This window comes from Tasmannia lanceolata, unplaced genomic scaffold (genome assembly GCF_043159265.1).
Source record: "Tasmannia lanceolata isolate RefF3 unplaced genomic scaffold, GAP_Taslan_0.1 ptg000018l, whole genome shotgun sequence".
Lineage (NCBI taxonomy): Eukaryota > Viridiplantae > Streptophyta > Magnoliopsida > Canellales > Winteraceae > Tasmannia > Tasmannia lanceolata.
The window spans coordinates 4,046,589-4,062,363 of NW_027518695.1; the positions used below are offsets into that span (position 1 = coordinate 4,046,589).

Sequence of the window (15,775 nt, forward strand, 5' to 3'; positions counted from 1 at the left end):
TAAATACACTTTGGTGATGTGCAGCCAATGGGAGAGCCCTTTCATCACACTTCTGCAAGAGCTCCCTTCAGTCTAGCCTTCCTCTTGCCGAATCATTGTGATGTTCGTGGTTTATAAGAATTTGTTTGTGTGGTTTAATATGGCATCGGGTGACAACGGCTATGCTTCTTCCATTTTAAGTTTTTTCCTGTCTCTCTTTCATCTTCTTGCAAAATCATTCTCTCCAATCGATCATGGCAGATTCACCAATACGCCAAAAGCTGTAGAGCTGATGGAACGCGATAGGCTAAGCACTATAAACCTGTTCCATACGAGGCTGGCCCCCACCTAGCTAGTCCCACACATAGGTAAACCACCACTTAGGATCTTAACGTTCCACTAAGCTTTTCGCATATGTTGTCTTCAACAACCCACTATGCGGCAGCCTTCACTCTGGCCTTTTTTCTAAGTAGCCATTTTCACAGGTCGTCCGTTCTGCAATGGCCCACTCTGTGGTAACTTCACCCTGCCTTTTTTTTTTTACAAGGAAGCCCTTTCCAGGTATTCTTTTCCATAGGTTGCCCCTTCCATGACTCGAATATGGGATGTGGTGCTTGTTTTGATTCCAAATGTTAGGTATCCAACCAATACGTCAAAAGCTCCAGAGGTGATGGAACACATTAAGCTGGGCACTTTAAACCTATCCTATACCAGGCTAGGTCCCACCTAGTCTCATACCTAGGTAGGCCCCCTCCTCATGATCGTAACAGCAACTCCATCACGGGTCATTTCAAAAAAATAAAATAAATAGTAACTCCATCACCGGTTTCTCCCAACTCCTACCTTCCTCGTATGCTACTCACCCCCACGGACGACAATCTAACTTCTCTCGTATGTGTTCGTCAAGGCCTATCTGAAGGTCTTCTTGTTCATGTCGCCAGCCTTTCTTCTCCCCAAATGAGTCTAGCAAACATTGGAAAGATGTTTGCCTCTCCCTCTCGTGCGAGGATCATGGAGCTATGCTTGCAACTCTAAACCATAAGCAGAGGCAATGCGATCATAATAGATTATCTACAACAAGCCAAGACTTTGGCCAATGGTTTGGCTTCAATGTGTAATCCAATTCTCAAATCAGATTTTGTCCTCAATAATCTCTTTGAGCTCGGTCCAAAATATGGCATGCCCATCGCCACTTTGGTTACTCACCAACTCTCTCTAGATGATCTCCATTCTCCATGATGTTCTTTATAGTCATGAAGTACGGATGCAAATGTAAGTATTCACTAGTAGGGTTGTTCGGTCGTACATGCTTGGAAAGTTGCCTTATTTCCCACCCACCGTGAATTGCTTGGGTGGGAGGGCAAAGGCAAAAATGGAAACATGTGTTTTTTAGTTTTTTCTAAAACCTAATATATAAGAACCCTATATTATGGCAAGAGAGTGCTGGTGGTGAGCGGCTAAGGGAGCGAGGTGTGTTGGCTGCCTCAAAGCTAGAGAGAGAGAGAGAGAGAGAGAGAGAGAGAGAGAGTGGGAGGTGGAGAAAAAAGGGTTTCTGGGGTTCCTCTCGGACATTTCTTCTCAGGATTTTCTCTTGGGGTTTTATTCTCGGGTTACTCTCTATGTAAGGTCTTGGGTACATGGAGCAAGGAAAGGGCTGCGGGTTTATGGGTTTGGGTTTAATCCATTGTAATCCTTGATATTGTTTTTCTCATAGTGAAGATCGTGTTTCTCGCCCGTGGATGTAGGCTTGGCCGTACCACGTAAAATCTCGATGTTCATCTTGTGGCTTTCGTTTATCTATGCTTTTTTGTTTATTTATGCACGATCGGATCAGATTTGCCCCATGGGTTTTCTCAACAGTACATTTTGGAAGACTTCATGAGTAGTTTATTAGTAAAGTTGGGTTTAATGCTACATTTGGTAGCAAAAAGGAGTGAAAACCCACAAGATTACTTGCCCACTATTCTACTTGTCAGTCTCTAGTTGGATAAGGTGCACCCTTTAACTTTACTACTAAAAAACTTTTAAAGGGTGGTTTTATAGTAGTAAAGTTGCGGGATTTATGTCCCTCAGTTTTCTCTCTTCTTTTCTCTTTACAAGAAAACTACAAGGAGACTACTAATCCACCAAAAACAAGGAAGCACACCATGAGGTTCATCACTACTCTATTAGGAGACTACTAGGGGTGCAAGTTTGGCCCTGTCAGCCCTGAGCCCGAACAGGGTTAGGGCTGGATTTTCTAACCCTGAGGGCGGGTCGGGGTTCATTTTTTTTTACCCTGACTCAGGTCGGGCGGGTTTTGGGTTAATGTCTCGAGTACCGTGACCCGGCCCGACCCTGAGTTTTCTATTATAGAATTGAACCATCTGTGATGTTTCTTTTGCTAATGTTTTCTATTATCTTGGATTGATGTTTCTTTAGATTATTATTATTAATTGTCTCTGTTGCCCACATGTTGTTGAATTTATATTGTCTTATTTTGTTCCCTTTCTCTGTTTATTGATCATTTTGTTCCATATGATAAGTGGTTGCCTTATTTTTATTTTTGGCACTCTTAACATGTATTTGCACTAAGGTAAATTAAGGCTGGCCCTGCCCAATCAGGGCCAATCAGGACGGGCCAGGGCCAGCACAATACCCTGTAGGGCGGGTAATGGGTAGAGGTTTTCCGGCCCTGACTCAGGGTCACAGCGGGTCAGGGCCGAGATAATGGGATCCAGGGTTGGGCTAGGGTTTTGAAAAACCCGACCCAACCCGACCCTGTTGCAACCCTAGAGACTACTATCCCACTACTCTACCAGTTGCTAAGACACAATGGTGCATCCAAACAGACCATGAAAAGATGCTCCTGATCTCCAAGCCAAGGGCTATGATCTTTTAAGGGAAATGGTTTATGCATAAGTTGCCAAAAAACAAGTCCTTAAATTTGGTTGGCTTAAGAGTGGGTCATGAATTTTTTTATATGATGAACGATGTCCCCACCCCCTTCGGGGGTAGGACTATTCCCTAAGGATGCACGCATGCACCCGTAGACCACGCAAAGTAGGTAAGCCCGAGTGGGATTCGAACACTCGTCTCCGGGGAGCAAACCCGTGACTTTAGCCAAGAGCCACACCCGTCCGAGTTTTGGGAATGATAGGTTGTTTCTAATACTATGGGGCATTCCTTATATATTAGGTTATTAGTATAAACACCATAAAATTAGGCATAGCAACAATGCAAATCAAATAAGACAATCATTGTGCAAAATGCCTAACTTTATGAGTCTCAACGGAAATTTCATATATACTATTCATACTACACGTACGGGAATACTAGTGGTAGATGCAAGGTCTCCTGATGCACCTCAAACATGATGTATATAACAAAAAACATATAGGCCGTGTTTGGCAACCATGTAATTTTTTCCATTAAATATTAGTTTATCAAGTGGTGAGAGAGGCGTAGGGAAACTGCGAGAGCGAGAGAATTGAGGGGGGTAGAGGCGTGGAGATGGTCAGAAGTGGTTGTAAATAGGAAAAATAACTCTATTTTTTATTACAGTTTTTCTTGTCCCCATTTTTTCAGCCACTTCTCACCCTCTCCTCATTCATGCACTCTCGATTACACCTGGCAAGAAGTTACCCGGACCCGTGGGTCGACCCGGCCCGCCCGTATTTTTCGGGTCCAGGTCACTCATTTGTGATCCGTTTGAAAACGGTCCACCTGGCTCGTAAAAACTGGACCGGTCCAGGTGGACCCGCGGGTGCCCGTAGGGAAGAAGTGAAACAACGGTTTTTGGCATTTTTCCGTAATTTTCATATTTTAATGCATTTTTCGTAGTTTTTTCCATAATTTTTCTATAGAGGTGCCTTCTTTTGGTATTTTTTCCGTAGTTTCTAATTTGAAGCCTTTTTTTACTGTATTTTTTCTCCAAAACTTAGCATCTTACTCTCATGATTATTATTGCTACTTTGCTAGCCACCTTTGCAGAAAAGTACTTCCACCCATCATTTGCAGTTTGCACCTGCCAAAAGTTAACATAAATGGCTATCATCACATGATCACATGCAATTGCAAAGGATGAGCGCAAAGTAGCCTTTGATGAAGGTGGCTAATAAATCCTTATAAAAACAACAAAATCTTAAAAAACAGAAAAAACAAAAAATCATTAAAAAACGTGACCCGCGTGTCCACCCGGCCCGTACGGGTGGGGTCCTGGTCAACCAATTAGTCACCTGTAAGTTTTCGGGTCATTTTTTACTCGGCCCGTTTGACCCGGACCCGTACGGGTCGGGTGAAACCCGGCCCACCCGTTTGCCAGGTCTACTCTCAATTCTCTTCCTCTCCCACCCTCCGTGCTTGTTTCCCACAGTCCCACGACAAGATAGGCTAATATTTCATGGAAAAATATTCATAGCTACCAAACATGGCCTTTGGTCATGTTTGCCATTTAGGCCATGTTTGGCAACCATTTAAAAATATTCCATGGAATGTTAGTGGGGCTATTTTGAGAGATGGGCGGAGAGGGAAAGACTTAGAAGGATGGGAGTGAGGGTAGCATGAAAAGCCCTTGAAAAATATGAAAAAAATAAATAAAATTTGAAGTTGTGTGTTATTTCATTATGTTTTTAGGGTTTCTCATGCTCTCTCGACTTGTGCAGTCATCAACCCTTCCCTCCTTCCCTCCTTTTCATGCAATATTTTTTTCATGGTTGCCAAACATGCGGATTTTCTATTAAATGTCAAGTGATATTTACGCCCCTTTTATCACCAGGGACAACTGGCGCCAATGTATCAATGCCTAAATGGAGCAAATGTACTTGACGTAAGAAAAAACCAGTGGTTTTGATTGCCACGTACACTAGTGCTGGTTGTCCCTAGTGATCAAAAGGGGCGTAAATATCACTTCCCTAAATATCTCTATAGCTATCAAGTGTACTTTACACCACAAACCACTATAATATTAATGAGTCTAGATATATTATTATATGATATATTATAATGCAAAAATGTGGCAACAAAGAAAACTTACCAATCCTTATACTAAATATAAAGCGAGAATCAAGGGTTAATTTCTTCCACTTTTTGCATTATTTCGAATCATATCCCCTACAGAAGACTTTTATAAAATGCAATCTCTAGAGGGTTACGATCATTGTATGGAAATAATCTATGAGTGAGAACCTGTGAGCAGCCACCTCATGGATGAAGACAAAATCTGTTAAAAAGTGAGCATGTGCGGGGCAGAGCTCCAGCCCATCTGAGAAATGTCTTCTGCAATGGACGCTAGCAAATCCCCCATTAGATATATAAAAACTCTGTACAATGAGCATAGCTATTGGGGGAATTGTAAGAGACGATAAGATATTAGGAAGTGATCGGCAATTCTCCTTTCGTTCATATAATTCATTTCCGTTTTCGAATTAATTATTCTCTCCTTTCCATTCCAAGGATCTTTGATTGTCTTTCTGTTTTTCTTTTTATTCGATCGGAAGAAGAGAGCGACAAAGAATCTCATAAGTATTGAAGGAAGACTGCAGAGTAGGGAAAGCTTAAAGCTGATACTCTAAGCAAAAATCCAAGCAGAGGTATGAACTTCAACTCTCTAACGACCGATTATATTTGCAGTGTGATCTTATATATGATTCTTGCAATTAATCCTCGTAAATATTTCAGATGACTAAAAAAAAACACCCTGAATTGCAGAATTTGCTGGAATCCTGCAATATACAATTTTTATTGTTTTCCAACAACATATGTAGAACTGTACTTATGTGTCTCCCTATACTCGCAGTACTGTCATCCTTACTTGATTTGCTTCCAAATTTTTTCACTAGCCCAATTTAGACACTTTCCTTTTACCTACTGATGTTAGCAGAGTATCATAATCAATAAGACGTAATTTCAGGAAATCAAAATTATAATCCCAAAAAGATTTAAAGAAAATCCCAAACTTAAAGGGTTTTATAATACGTTTCCCATTTTCATCCTTTATTTATAATCAATAAGTTAGAAAGCGAATTTGACATGTAATTTCAGCATCTTTTCAAATTTTAAAGGTAAGATCTTTTTAATGCCAACTTTCAGATTCTTAAAATTCGTTCTTGGGAGCCCAATATTATCTGCTACTTTTTTATATGTAAAGATTTTTGAAATTGGATCAAAGTACAATTTATGTAATGATATGATAGATTGTATTTTATGTAATGATATGATTTTCCTTCTTCATTGAAAGGTACTCTTCATGGCTCAAGAATATGACTCAAACTTACTGATGTGGATTAAAAAACTTAGCTTTGTAGAAACGGTTAACCTTCGGCATCATGGATTGAGATCGATAAAAAGTATTCCATCTATCCGAGTGGACTGGGGTTAATTTGTTAGAAGCTGCATTTAGTTGTTGGGACACTAATATGCATGTCTTCCGGTTTGGAAAATTGGAGCTCTGCCCCCACACATGAAGAGATTGGTGAATTGTTAAAAATTGATTCGGCAGGTAATATTATTAGGCCAACCTGTAGAACAGGATGGAAAAACTCAACTAAGTCGTTTAATCGGATTGCCATTGAATACCTTATCGCCTTTCATTACCGACGATGATGACGGCATTATATTACGATCTCTTGTTCAACACTTTGGAGGTCCGGCTAACTGGGATGACAATAACTACAGAAGTTCTGTGCCAATGCTTTTGCATTATGTTATTATGTGACCTTCCTTATCCCTTGCCGGTCCAATATCATTCCGTACTGTTTCTTAGACTTAATAGAACAAACTAAAATACATCTGGCGAATCCAGTTCCCACAATCGTAGCAGAACTTCTCAATGCATTGGATGACGCTCACAAATATCCTCGATCCCCTTTTTTTGGGAACTCCACAAGTTTGTTAAAGTATAAAAGATAAAATGACGCCTTTCTCCAACAACTTAAGCTTTTGGAGAAAGTTGGTTTGTTCACATGGTATCAAAGCCAAAGGTCTCGAGTTCAAACCTCCCGGATAGCAAAAATCCACATGCGATGGTCAGTCCAAAGTGAGACCACATGTGCCACGTGTTTGCCAAGTGGGCCACACGTGCGAGGGAGTGTTAAAGTATAAAAGATAAAATAACGCCTTTCTGGAGAAAGTTGGTTTGTTCACAAAGTTAATCCAAATCTTAAAAGAAAAGATTTGGCTTGCTGAAGACCTTAAAGATAGAATTGTTAATATAATTGTTAGAGGTTGGGAACAACGGACTCTTTTGAGCCTTGATGAAATTGTTGTGCCTAAATGAGTGATGATCACCAATAACTACTAAGTTAAATTACAAAAATCTATGTAAATATTCTTCACCTGTATGTTTACCCACTACATCTTTAGGAGAAGTATGTTTACCTCCAAAACATAAAACAACCTACTGTGAATGGTTATGACGTTGTTTTTTTAATCAAAATACAAAGTAGCTTGCTGTGAAATTGATTGTGATGCTGTTTTTTCTCTGAGAAAAATTAATGCGGACCTGTGGCACATCGCATAAAATCTCTGGTTCTGTTTGATTTAGGCCATGCTTGGCAACCACACGTTTTTTTTTTTCTCACCATGTTAAAAACTATACATGGACAAGGAAAAATAATACCCCACCCAAAATAAGATTTATCTTTTCCCTGCTTTTTAGCTACTTCTCACCCCCTCCTCATTCATGCCCTCTAATATTCCATGGAAAAAAAAATTCATGCTTTCCAAACATGGGTGCTTGTCAAATTAACCCACTTGGGAATACAACTACTACCGACTCCCGGGGGAAAATACGGGTTTGTTACATAAGTAGGAAAATATCAATCCCGTGCTCTTGCGTATAATACTCCTTAGTGCTTCACTCCACCGCTTCGCCTAGCAGTACGACGCTTGTATTGCTCTCCCACAACCCTGTTTTTACGGTTTAGGTTGCTCCCATTTCGCTCGCCGCTACTACGGGAATCGCTTTTGCTTTCTTTTCAGGTTGTCTCTTGCCTGCCCGCGATTTCAACAGCAGTTTGAAAGGAAAAAAATTCAAGGTTGCCAAACAAGGGTGATTGTCAAATTAACCCACTTGAGAAAATATAATTAGATACCAAAGCTATTTCTTCTTTTTCAATGAAATCTTGAACCTAACTATATTTGATTATGTGTAAGCTTACATAACTGAATTTCTCATCTATTTTCTATAGAGTTGCAATTACTATATTTTGCAATCATTATTTGTACTTAACGTGCACATTCAGGATCGATCTAATCCTATTAGTGAACGAACCGCACGTGCAATGCACATGCCTTTTTACTAGTATATATAAATAGCAAAATAAAAAGGGTAGTGATATTCCCCCACCTCGGATGGATATTTTCCCCCTCAACAGATATCGTTAGGAAATACAAAGGGGTGGAGGAGCCACCGTTAACTCCAAAAGGCTTAAACGCTAACGATTTCTGTTGGGGGGGGGGTGGTTATCACTACGCAATGAAAAACCTGAAATTCCAAGGGAAAATATTGGGATTTAAGGATTTATATTATACGGGTGCTAAAAAAGGCCACACCTATTTGTATGATCTCATCCATTCATTTGTTGGTACCTGCCCTAGACAGGCAGTGCCCCCAAAATCTTCTCCATAGAATTTATGAGACCCGGCCTATCCACGACATGTACCCACAAATGAATGGATTAGATCATCCAAATAGGCGGGACTATCTTACTTTGCATTGGTAACAAATGAATGGGTTAGATCATCCAAATAGGTTGCATTGGTAAATTCCTATTTCATGTAATGAACCCTCCATTTTGGAAAGGGATGTGATATATCCCCCCATTTTCTCCTGGTACCTATCCGCTCTTGTGTATTTATGACTACACTTTTTACACTGCAAAAAGGGTTTTGCCAGGGACCATAACGGAAGGCATTTCGAGGGCAGGTTGTTGCATAATAGAGAGCCACCCCAGATGAATTAAATGAATAAAACAAAATCTGTTGAAAAGTGAGCCTATGTGGCTGCTCTTTCATGCAACAGCTCGCCTGCGAAATGCCTTCTGCAGTGGTCCCTACCAAATCCCTTGTGTGGGGAAATTTTTGAAGCAGGATGGATCCATGGACCACGGTGGAAACTGGGAACAACCAAATAAATGGTTTAGATCATTAAGTAATACATTTGCCCTTTGTTTCACTTGGGACAGCCCCCTCCAGTGTATTTGTGCAAAGACTATTTTATACAGAATTTGCTAGGGACCATCGCAGAAGGCATTTCGCTAACTGGCTGTTGCATGAGAGAGCTGGCACATCAGATAATAAGACAAAAGTTGTCAAAAAAATTTGCCTAAGTGGCTGCTCTCTCATGCAACAGGCAGTCCGCAAAATGCTCCTTCTGCGATGGTCCCTAGCAAATCCCATTTTATATTAGAGGGGGCTGAGAAAGGGCGAATATAAGAGATGGGTTAGGCTTAAAATTCCTTTGGCTTGTTTGTTTTACAAGAGATGTGTGAAACTTAGGATTTCCTTGCCTTATTTGATTCACTTGTAGCTCTGGTGCTTGATGAATTGCTTGAAAGAGTTTTAGGTTTTCAGCTTTCAAACTTCTTAAATTTGGGGAGGTATGACTTGTCTTGCCGATTTCTTGTTTTGAAGTGATTTAGGTTCGTTGCTACATATAAGCTAGGGCGAGACATTCGCTCACCCGCTCCTTTTCAACGTCCATCGCCCCAAACAAATAAAACCCTTTTCTCAGCCTGTGTTTCCGTGTTCGAAATCTTTTTCTTTTGTTCTTTTAGTAGTACCTTCAATAGATTTCATAGTTTGATTATGCTTTGGGGGAAGATACATATCTAACTTTTCCTTTCTTTGTTTTTTTTCTTTGTTTTCAAATCTAGGGTTTGAGGTTTGATCATGTTTAGGGAAGAGGGGTTTTGGACATTACCCTCATGAGTTTGGCAGCAGACTCAGCTCCCTCGTGCACTCGTCGGGCAGTGTTGATTTTGCTGCACTTCTAGATGCTGAATTGGGCTCCACGTCTTCTGAGGCATCTGCAGATCATGACAATGATGATTTTGAAGAATTGAGGTACGTCCCAATGAGTTCGTTAGCAGGATATCCACTGTGACTTTCAGAGATTATGTCTTCTACTCTATCTAGATAGGGATAATTTTCGGGTTCAATTTGAATACATACCTTTAGGCAACAAAAGTCTCACTAGTTTTTGTGACTAATCTTATGAAGGGAATGTGAAACACCCGTAGAGAAAACTCCATATGGATTATGGGTGTATCTTATCACCATCCAATATAAGAAGATCAAAGTGGTCAAACTGGGCCTCACTTGCTTTAATTTTTTAGCTTTTTTGGGATCAAATGGGCCTGTCATCGTGATCATTTGTTCTTGATCAATACCTCAATTGAGCACTAACAAAAAAATTGTTTCAGTGCACTTGAATACTGCTATAGGATTATGTTACTATGGAGTTTGTTGCATGCATTTTGATTTTCTGCAATGATATATTCATCTTGAAAGCAGGAAGGTGAATTGTGTGAGAGGTTGGGGAGAGGGAGTGATATTTTAACTCAAATATAAATATAATTGCTCATCGTTCCAGCAGAACTGAATTTGCGTCAAGGTACTTGAATTTTCACAAAGAAAAGAAAATTCTTGATTTCTTACATTCTTCATTTTTTATTTACCGAAGTTTATTACTTTGCTCATAATTGTTCATACTCTATCCGAGGGATTTATGTGAGCTAGTACGCTCTACTTCTGATCTTGATGGACCCGTCATTCGTTAGTGAATTGATAAGTGGGAGTCAGTCATCATTCTTGAGATTTGTAGAATTTTGTTGGTATTAGTTGTAAAAGCATGGCTGGCATACTGCTATAGAGTTATGTTGCAATGGAATTTACTTCATGCGTTTTGAGTTTGTGTAATAGATATTCCTCTTGGAAGGTAAATTTTTAGCCATGGAAGTGAAGGTGATGACAAACCTTCAGCTTCTAGGAAACCTACATAAACCAATTGAAATAAGCAATGAGCTTCCGTCTCTATCTGGAATTAGAAAGGGAAATTATTATTTCTAGTGTTTTGAGAACTGGTATTTGAATAAAAAGATGAGGGACAAAAATTTCATGAAAATTGTGGGCGTTGATGTAAATTTCTCGTCTGTGTAACTTTTTGGGCCTTTTGGCTATTGTATTCAATAAATACTAGAAAAAAGGAAATATTACTTTGCTACTTTGGTTTCTTACCGACTCTCTGTATACATTGTTTTAGGTGTGGCAGAAGCACAAAGAAAATCTGATTCTAATGGAAAGGTCCCACTTCTTTGCTTCAAGTTGTCGTCAATTTTGCCTGCGTGACTTTGTTCTTTCCGGTGGTCTGGTTCTGCTGTACAACGGAAATCATGAGGTGCCTTGCTTGTTTATTCCTCAAAAGTTCAAGAAAGAACAGGTGGTTGCTTGTTAAAAGACCAGTATTTTTCCATGAACTTCAGAAAATTGTGTGATATAATTTTGAGAAATGATGTCCACACTACCCGTTTTGATAATGGCTTCCCTCGCTCGACCACTTTTCTGCTTTGCTACTGAGAGCATCTTGGAAATTTTAACATCCTTTAAAAGCAAATAGAAAAGTGTGAAGAATTGGAGTGCCATTAGTGAAACAGGGGAGATTTGGTATCAGTTCTTTTTTTTTTCAACTGATTTGCTAGGGACCATGAAGACATTTTGCGGAGTAGCCACTTCAGTTGAATTAAATTAATAAGACAAAAACTTAAGCCTATGTGGCTGCTTTCTCATGCAACAGCTGCTCCCCGAAATGCCTTCTGCTACGGTCCCTAGCAAATCCCTTTTTTCAAATAGCTGAAATTTCAGCGTATATTCTTATGGGACCCACTAGTGCGGATATTGCCAATCCCGACTGGTGGGTCCCATATGAGTATGCGGGGGGTCTCATGGACTGTTCCCTGCTTGGACCTACAAAAGATCACCCACATGATATTTTCTGTATGTATATCCACAGATAAACTCTGGCTTGCTATCCCCATGAGAGCGGCCTCACTGTTTTTTGGGTGGATATAGTAGTGGAATTAAGAGCCACCCTCTGGATTCTATTATCCTTTCTCCATCTTTTTCGAAAAGTTAAAAAGAGTATCCTAACTATCATTATCACTGCCTATTTAGAGGCTGTTAATCCAATGTTCAGGATTGTCCAATCAGCTTAAAGTTTGGGGGTAAGGGAGAAGAATTTTGAAAGCAACCTTCAAGGGCCCACGAGAAAAAGGGAGTCAGTCAAGGAGCTTTTGAAGCAAATCAAGTTAGATAAAGGGCGCTGATATTAACCCCCCTTGTAGGCTATTCCTCCCCCCCCCCCACAGCTGGCTAACGTATTCCCACCATTTGACCGGTCTCTCTCTCTCTCCACACACACAACAGAAACAGTTGGTGGGCCCAACAGAAACCATTGGTGGAATGGTGGGCCCATCTTTGAACAACGTAGGCCCCGCCTATACCACACCATAGGATAATCCAAACCGTCCATTTGATGGGCCACAAACATAAATAGGTTGCGTCCCAAAATATTTTTCCATAGGCGGATCCATCTAAATAGAAACTACATCTTATGCAACCTCTATAGATTGTAGGGTTGTGATCATCCTACGGAAATGATTTTTGGGGCACAACCTGTTTACATTGTGGCCAATCATATGGACAGCTCGGATCATCCTATGGAGTTGGTCGTAAAGTAACATTAAAGCCCCTCCACAACATAGATGAAAAATAATGAAAAATGCAAACTTAAGATCACAAACAAGATTTACGTGGTTCGACAATGATGCATATGTCCAAAAGACAAGTGAGAACCAATTCCACTATAAAAATGATAAATAAAGATTACAATGAGACTAACCACACTTCATATAATAACTCTTCTCCCTCTTCTCATCCTGCAAATTCCCTTCCAATCTCTGCTCATGACCAAGAAAAAAAAACCCACCATCTTCTCTAGTGAGATTTCCATTTATACATGCTGTGTTTCTTCCCTGTTTATGGCTTTAGTTTAGATGTCTTATATATCCATAAGTTTTTTCATAATCTATTGCAACTTTGAATCCCAAGTAGAGAACCCTGTAACCTACTTGTCTCCTAGTCAAACTAGGACACTTAGAAAGCAACCCCACCAATAAAGGGAACGAAACAGAATCCAACACATGAAGACATTAAAACCCTTCAAGGTTATTTTTGTTGTCGCGGAAAGCGAAATCTATGGAAATGCACACGTGTGGACATATCCTTTTGGGCCTCGTTTAAGCAACATGACAGGAAGCTGCATTGTATAGATGATTCATCTCTACTTGTGTCTACACAATACAATATCTCCCTATTAGTAAAATAGAAATTTACTTGAATTTGTATTATAATAATTTTGATATATTAATGATATTGTAAATTAATGTATAAAATGACTTATAATCATATTCAATTCATATATCTATATGGTGTAGCGGCCCAAACCCACGACCAATTACATCCGCCAATCTACCACCGGCGAACACATGGAAATACCCAAGATCTTGCACAACCAAGATAGAGAAAATATATACTAACAAACCACAACCACAAAGAGAGCAATTCATAAGTAACAACAAAGAAGACAAGAATATGCGTGGTTCACCACAATGAGTTACTCCACGGACAAGGCAACATACAAATCACTATTTAGAACCAAAATAGTACAATTTTACCTCCACCAGTAAAATCCACCAATAAACCCTTCTCTCCAACCTTTTTGTAGCCACAAAATAGCCTATAAGTTTCTACACCGAGTGTATGGAAAAACCCTCATTCGAGAAGTAGTTGAAAAATCTTCCAACACAATGCTTGTGCTACAATAGACAAAATCTAATGAAGAAGAAGAATGGAAGAAGAAGAATACACCTTGAATAAACAAGAAGATGAGAAAAAACACATTTTGCTTCATCACAAAAAGCCTTCCAAGAGCCCAAGAGAAAAATCCTCTTTTTGCCCTAAACTTTCCCCTCAACCTTGGGTAGACGAAACTTGCCTTTGCTTCACCACAAAAGCCCTTCTAGAGTCTCAAGATAAAACCCCTCTTGCCTTGCCCTAGCTTTTGTTGGAAATTTATTGAGGGTACTGTTGATGATAGAAAACAGAAACTTGTTGCTTCAAGGCGTGATATCACTTTCCTTAAGACAAAATTCGCCCCCACTAGTAGTGTGCAAAGGGGATCCGCGAATTGCCTCCAAGATACAATGAAGCCTAGTAGGGAAGCCCTACTAATGTTTGATGACGCGTAGCACTAGCGGAATCAAACCCGAAATGCCCTTTCGAAATTTCAAGCCTTAGAGAAATCTCTAGATTCTGTTTCTGCAGAAAAACAGTATCTAGAACAGTAAACAAAAGAAAAACAGTATGTAGAAATACTTGGGGATTTTTGTAGGAGTGTAGAAGAGAGTGTAAAATCAGTCAGAATTGCCAATTCGATTTCTATCTGAAATGACTGAAGTTTGCACATTTTTATAGACCATCTGGTGTCTTTTCAGTGTGAAAAGCACCTCTACAGGGCACCTTTCCAGAATGTTTGAAATCTGACCGTTAGATCGCACCCATTGATATTGAACGATCCTGATCGATCCTAGATGTGACTGTTGGCTTGAGTAAAACCTCTCTCCAACCCAGTCATCGTTAGATCAACCATCTATGGTGTGGATCGCACCCCCTTGGCACATGACCGTTGGGGAAAGGGACACAACCCATTTGATCACACCCTTTGACCGTTGGAGTCATGGGTCCGTTGGGCCGACCGTTAGGCCCGAACCGAAGCCCATTGCCCACGCTGCGCGCGCGTGCGCGTGTGCGAACGGTGCGTTGCACCGTCCCGCGGGTCCAACCATGGGTTCAACCCAATGTGCAATCAACAAGAGTTAGAAAAGGTAGTGCTTTATAAGCCATTCTCTTTCTTTTCTCTCATCCGATGTGGGACTATCTTTTCAACTACACTTCTACATCCTTTTGTAAAAGCAAATATTTCTAAGAAAACATTTTCTTTTTCCCAAACGCTTTTGATAAAACATTTTCCAAAACACTAAAACATGTAATATACATGATTTTGAAAATGCAAAATCACTAACAATCCCCCACCATTTTCAAAATCAAAGAAAATTTTCTCATCAGGCTTGGAAATCTTATGCATAGATGAAGGTATCTCTCGATTTGAACCTTCACTTAGTGAGGACATATCAAAGTTAACCAGAATTGCATAGTAGACGTATCTTTGAACTAGCTATTCTATTTGGTTAACCGGATACGTCTCACACACAAGATTTCACCTCTTTGGGCAATTTCTAAAACCGACACATGTACTGGCCTTGTGTCTATATCTTGGTTTCATGAGCGCTCTAGAGACTAGCCAGGTCTCATAGGAAGCGGCACCACTTCCACACTCACATAGGTAGGCTTATCAAGAGTGCCCCTGTAACTAAAACACTCCAACACTATGTTATAAGCCTATTAAGAGTTTAAATACTCAGCCTTCTCCTTTTAAACATTACAGGTACCAAGCACTTTACCTTGTGATGGCAAATAATACAGATTATAGTGCTTGCAATCACTCCATATGATGTACTTGGACTCATTGAACTCAAGACTTGATGTTTATTCAAGTGTTGAGTTGATGTTCCATCATTGGTGAGTATTGGTTAATGGCTTTAACCCCATCCCTAATGATGTTTTACACACCAGATCTCTTGCAAGAGCTTTAGTGAATGGATCAGCCAAGTTTTGGCTCGATCTCACAAAATCAATAGTT

At 40.0% G+C, this 15,775-nt stretch overlaps 1 long non-coding RNA gene across 1 annotated transcript; it reads left to right on the plus strand.

Moving 5' to 3' along the window:
- Positions 1-9,139: 9,139 nt before the first annotated feature.
- On the plus strand, positions 9,140-11,530 carry LOC143851983 (uncharacterized). Its single transcript, XR_013236579.1, has 3 exons — positions 9,140-9,557; positions 9,834-10,023; positions 11,222-11,530. It is a non-coding gene; the product is annotated as an uncharacterized LOC143851983 (long non-coding RNA).
- The last annotated feature ends 4,245 nt before the right edge of the window (positions 11,531-15,775 follow it).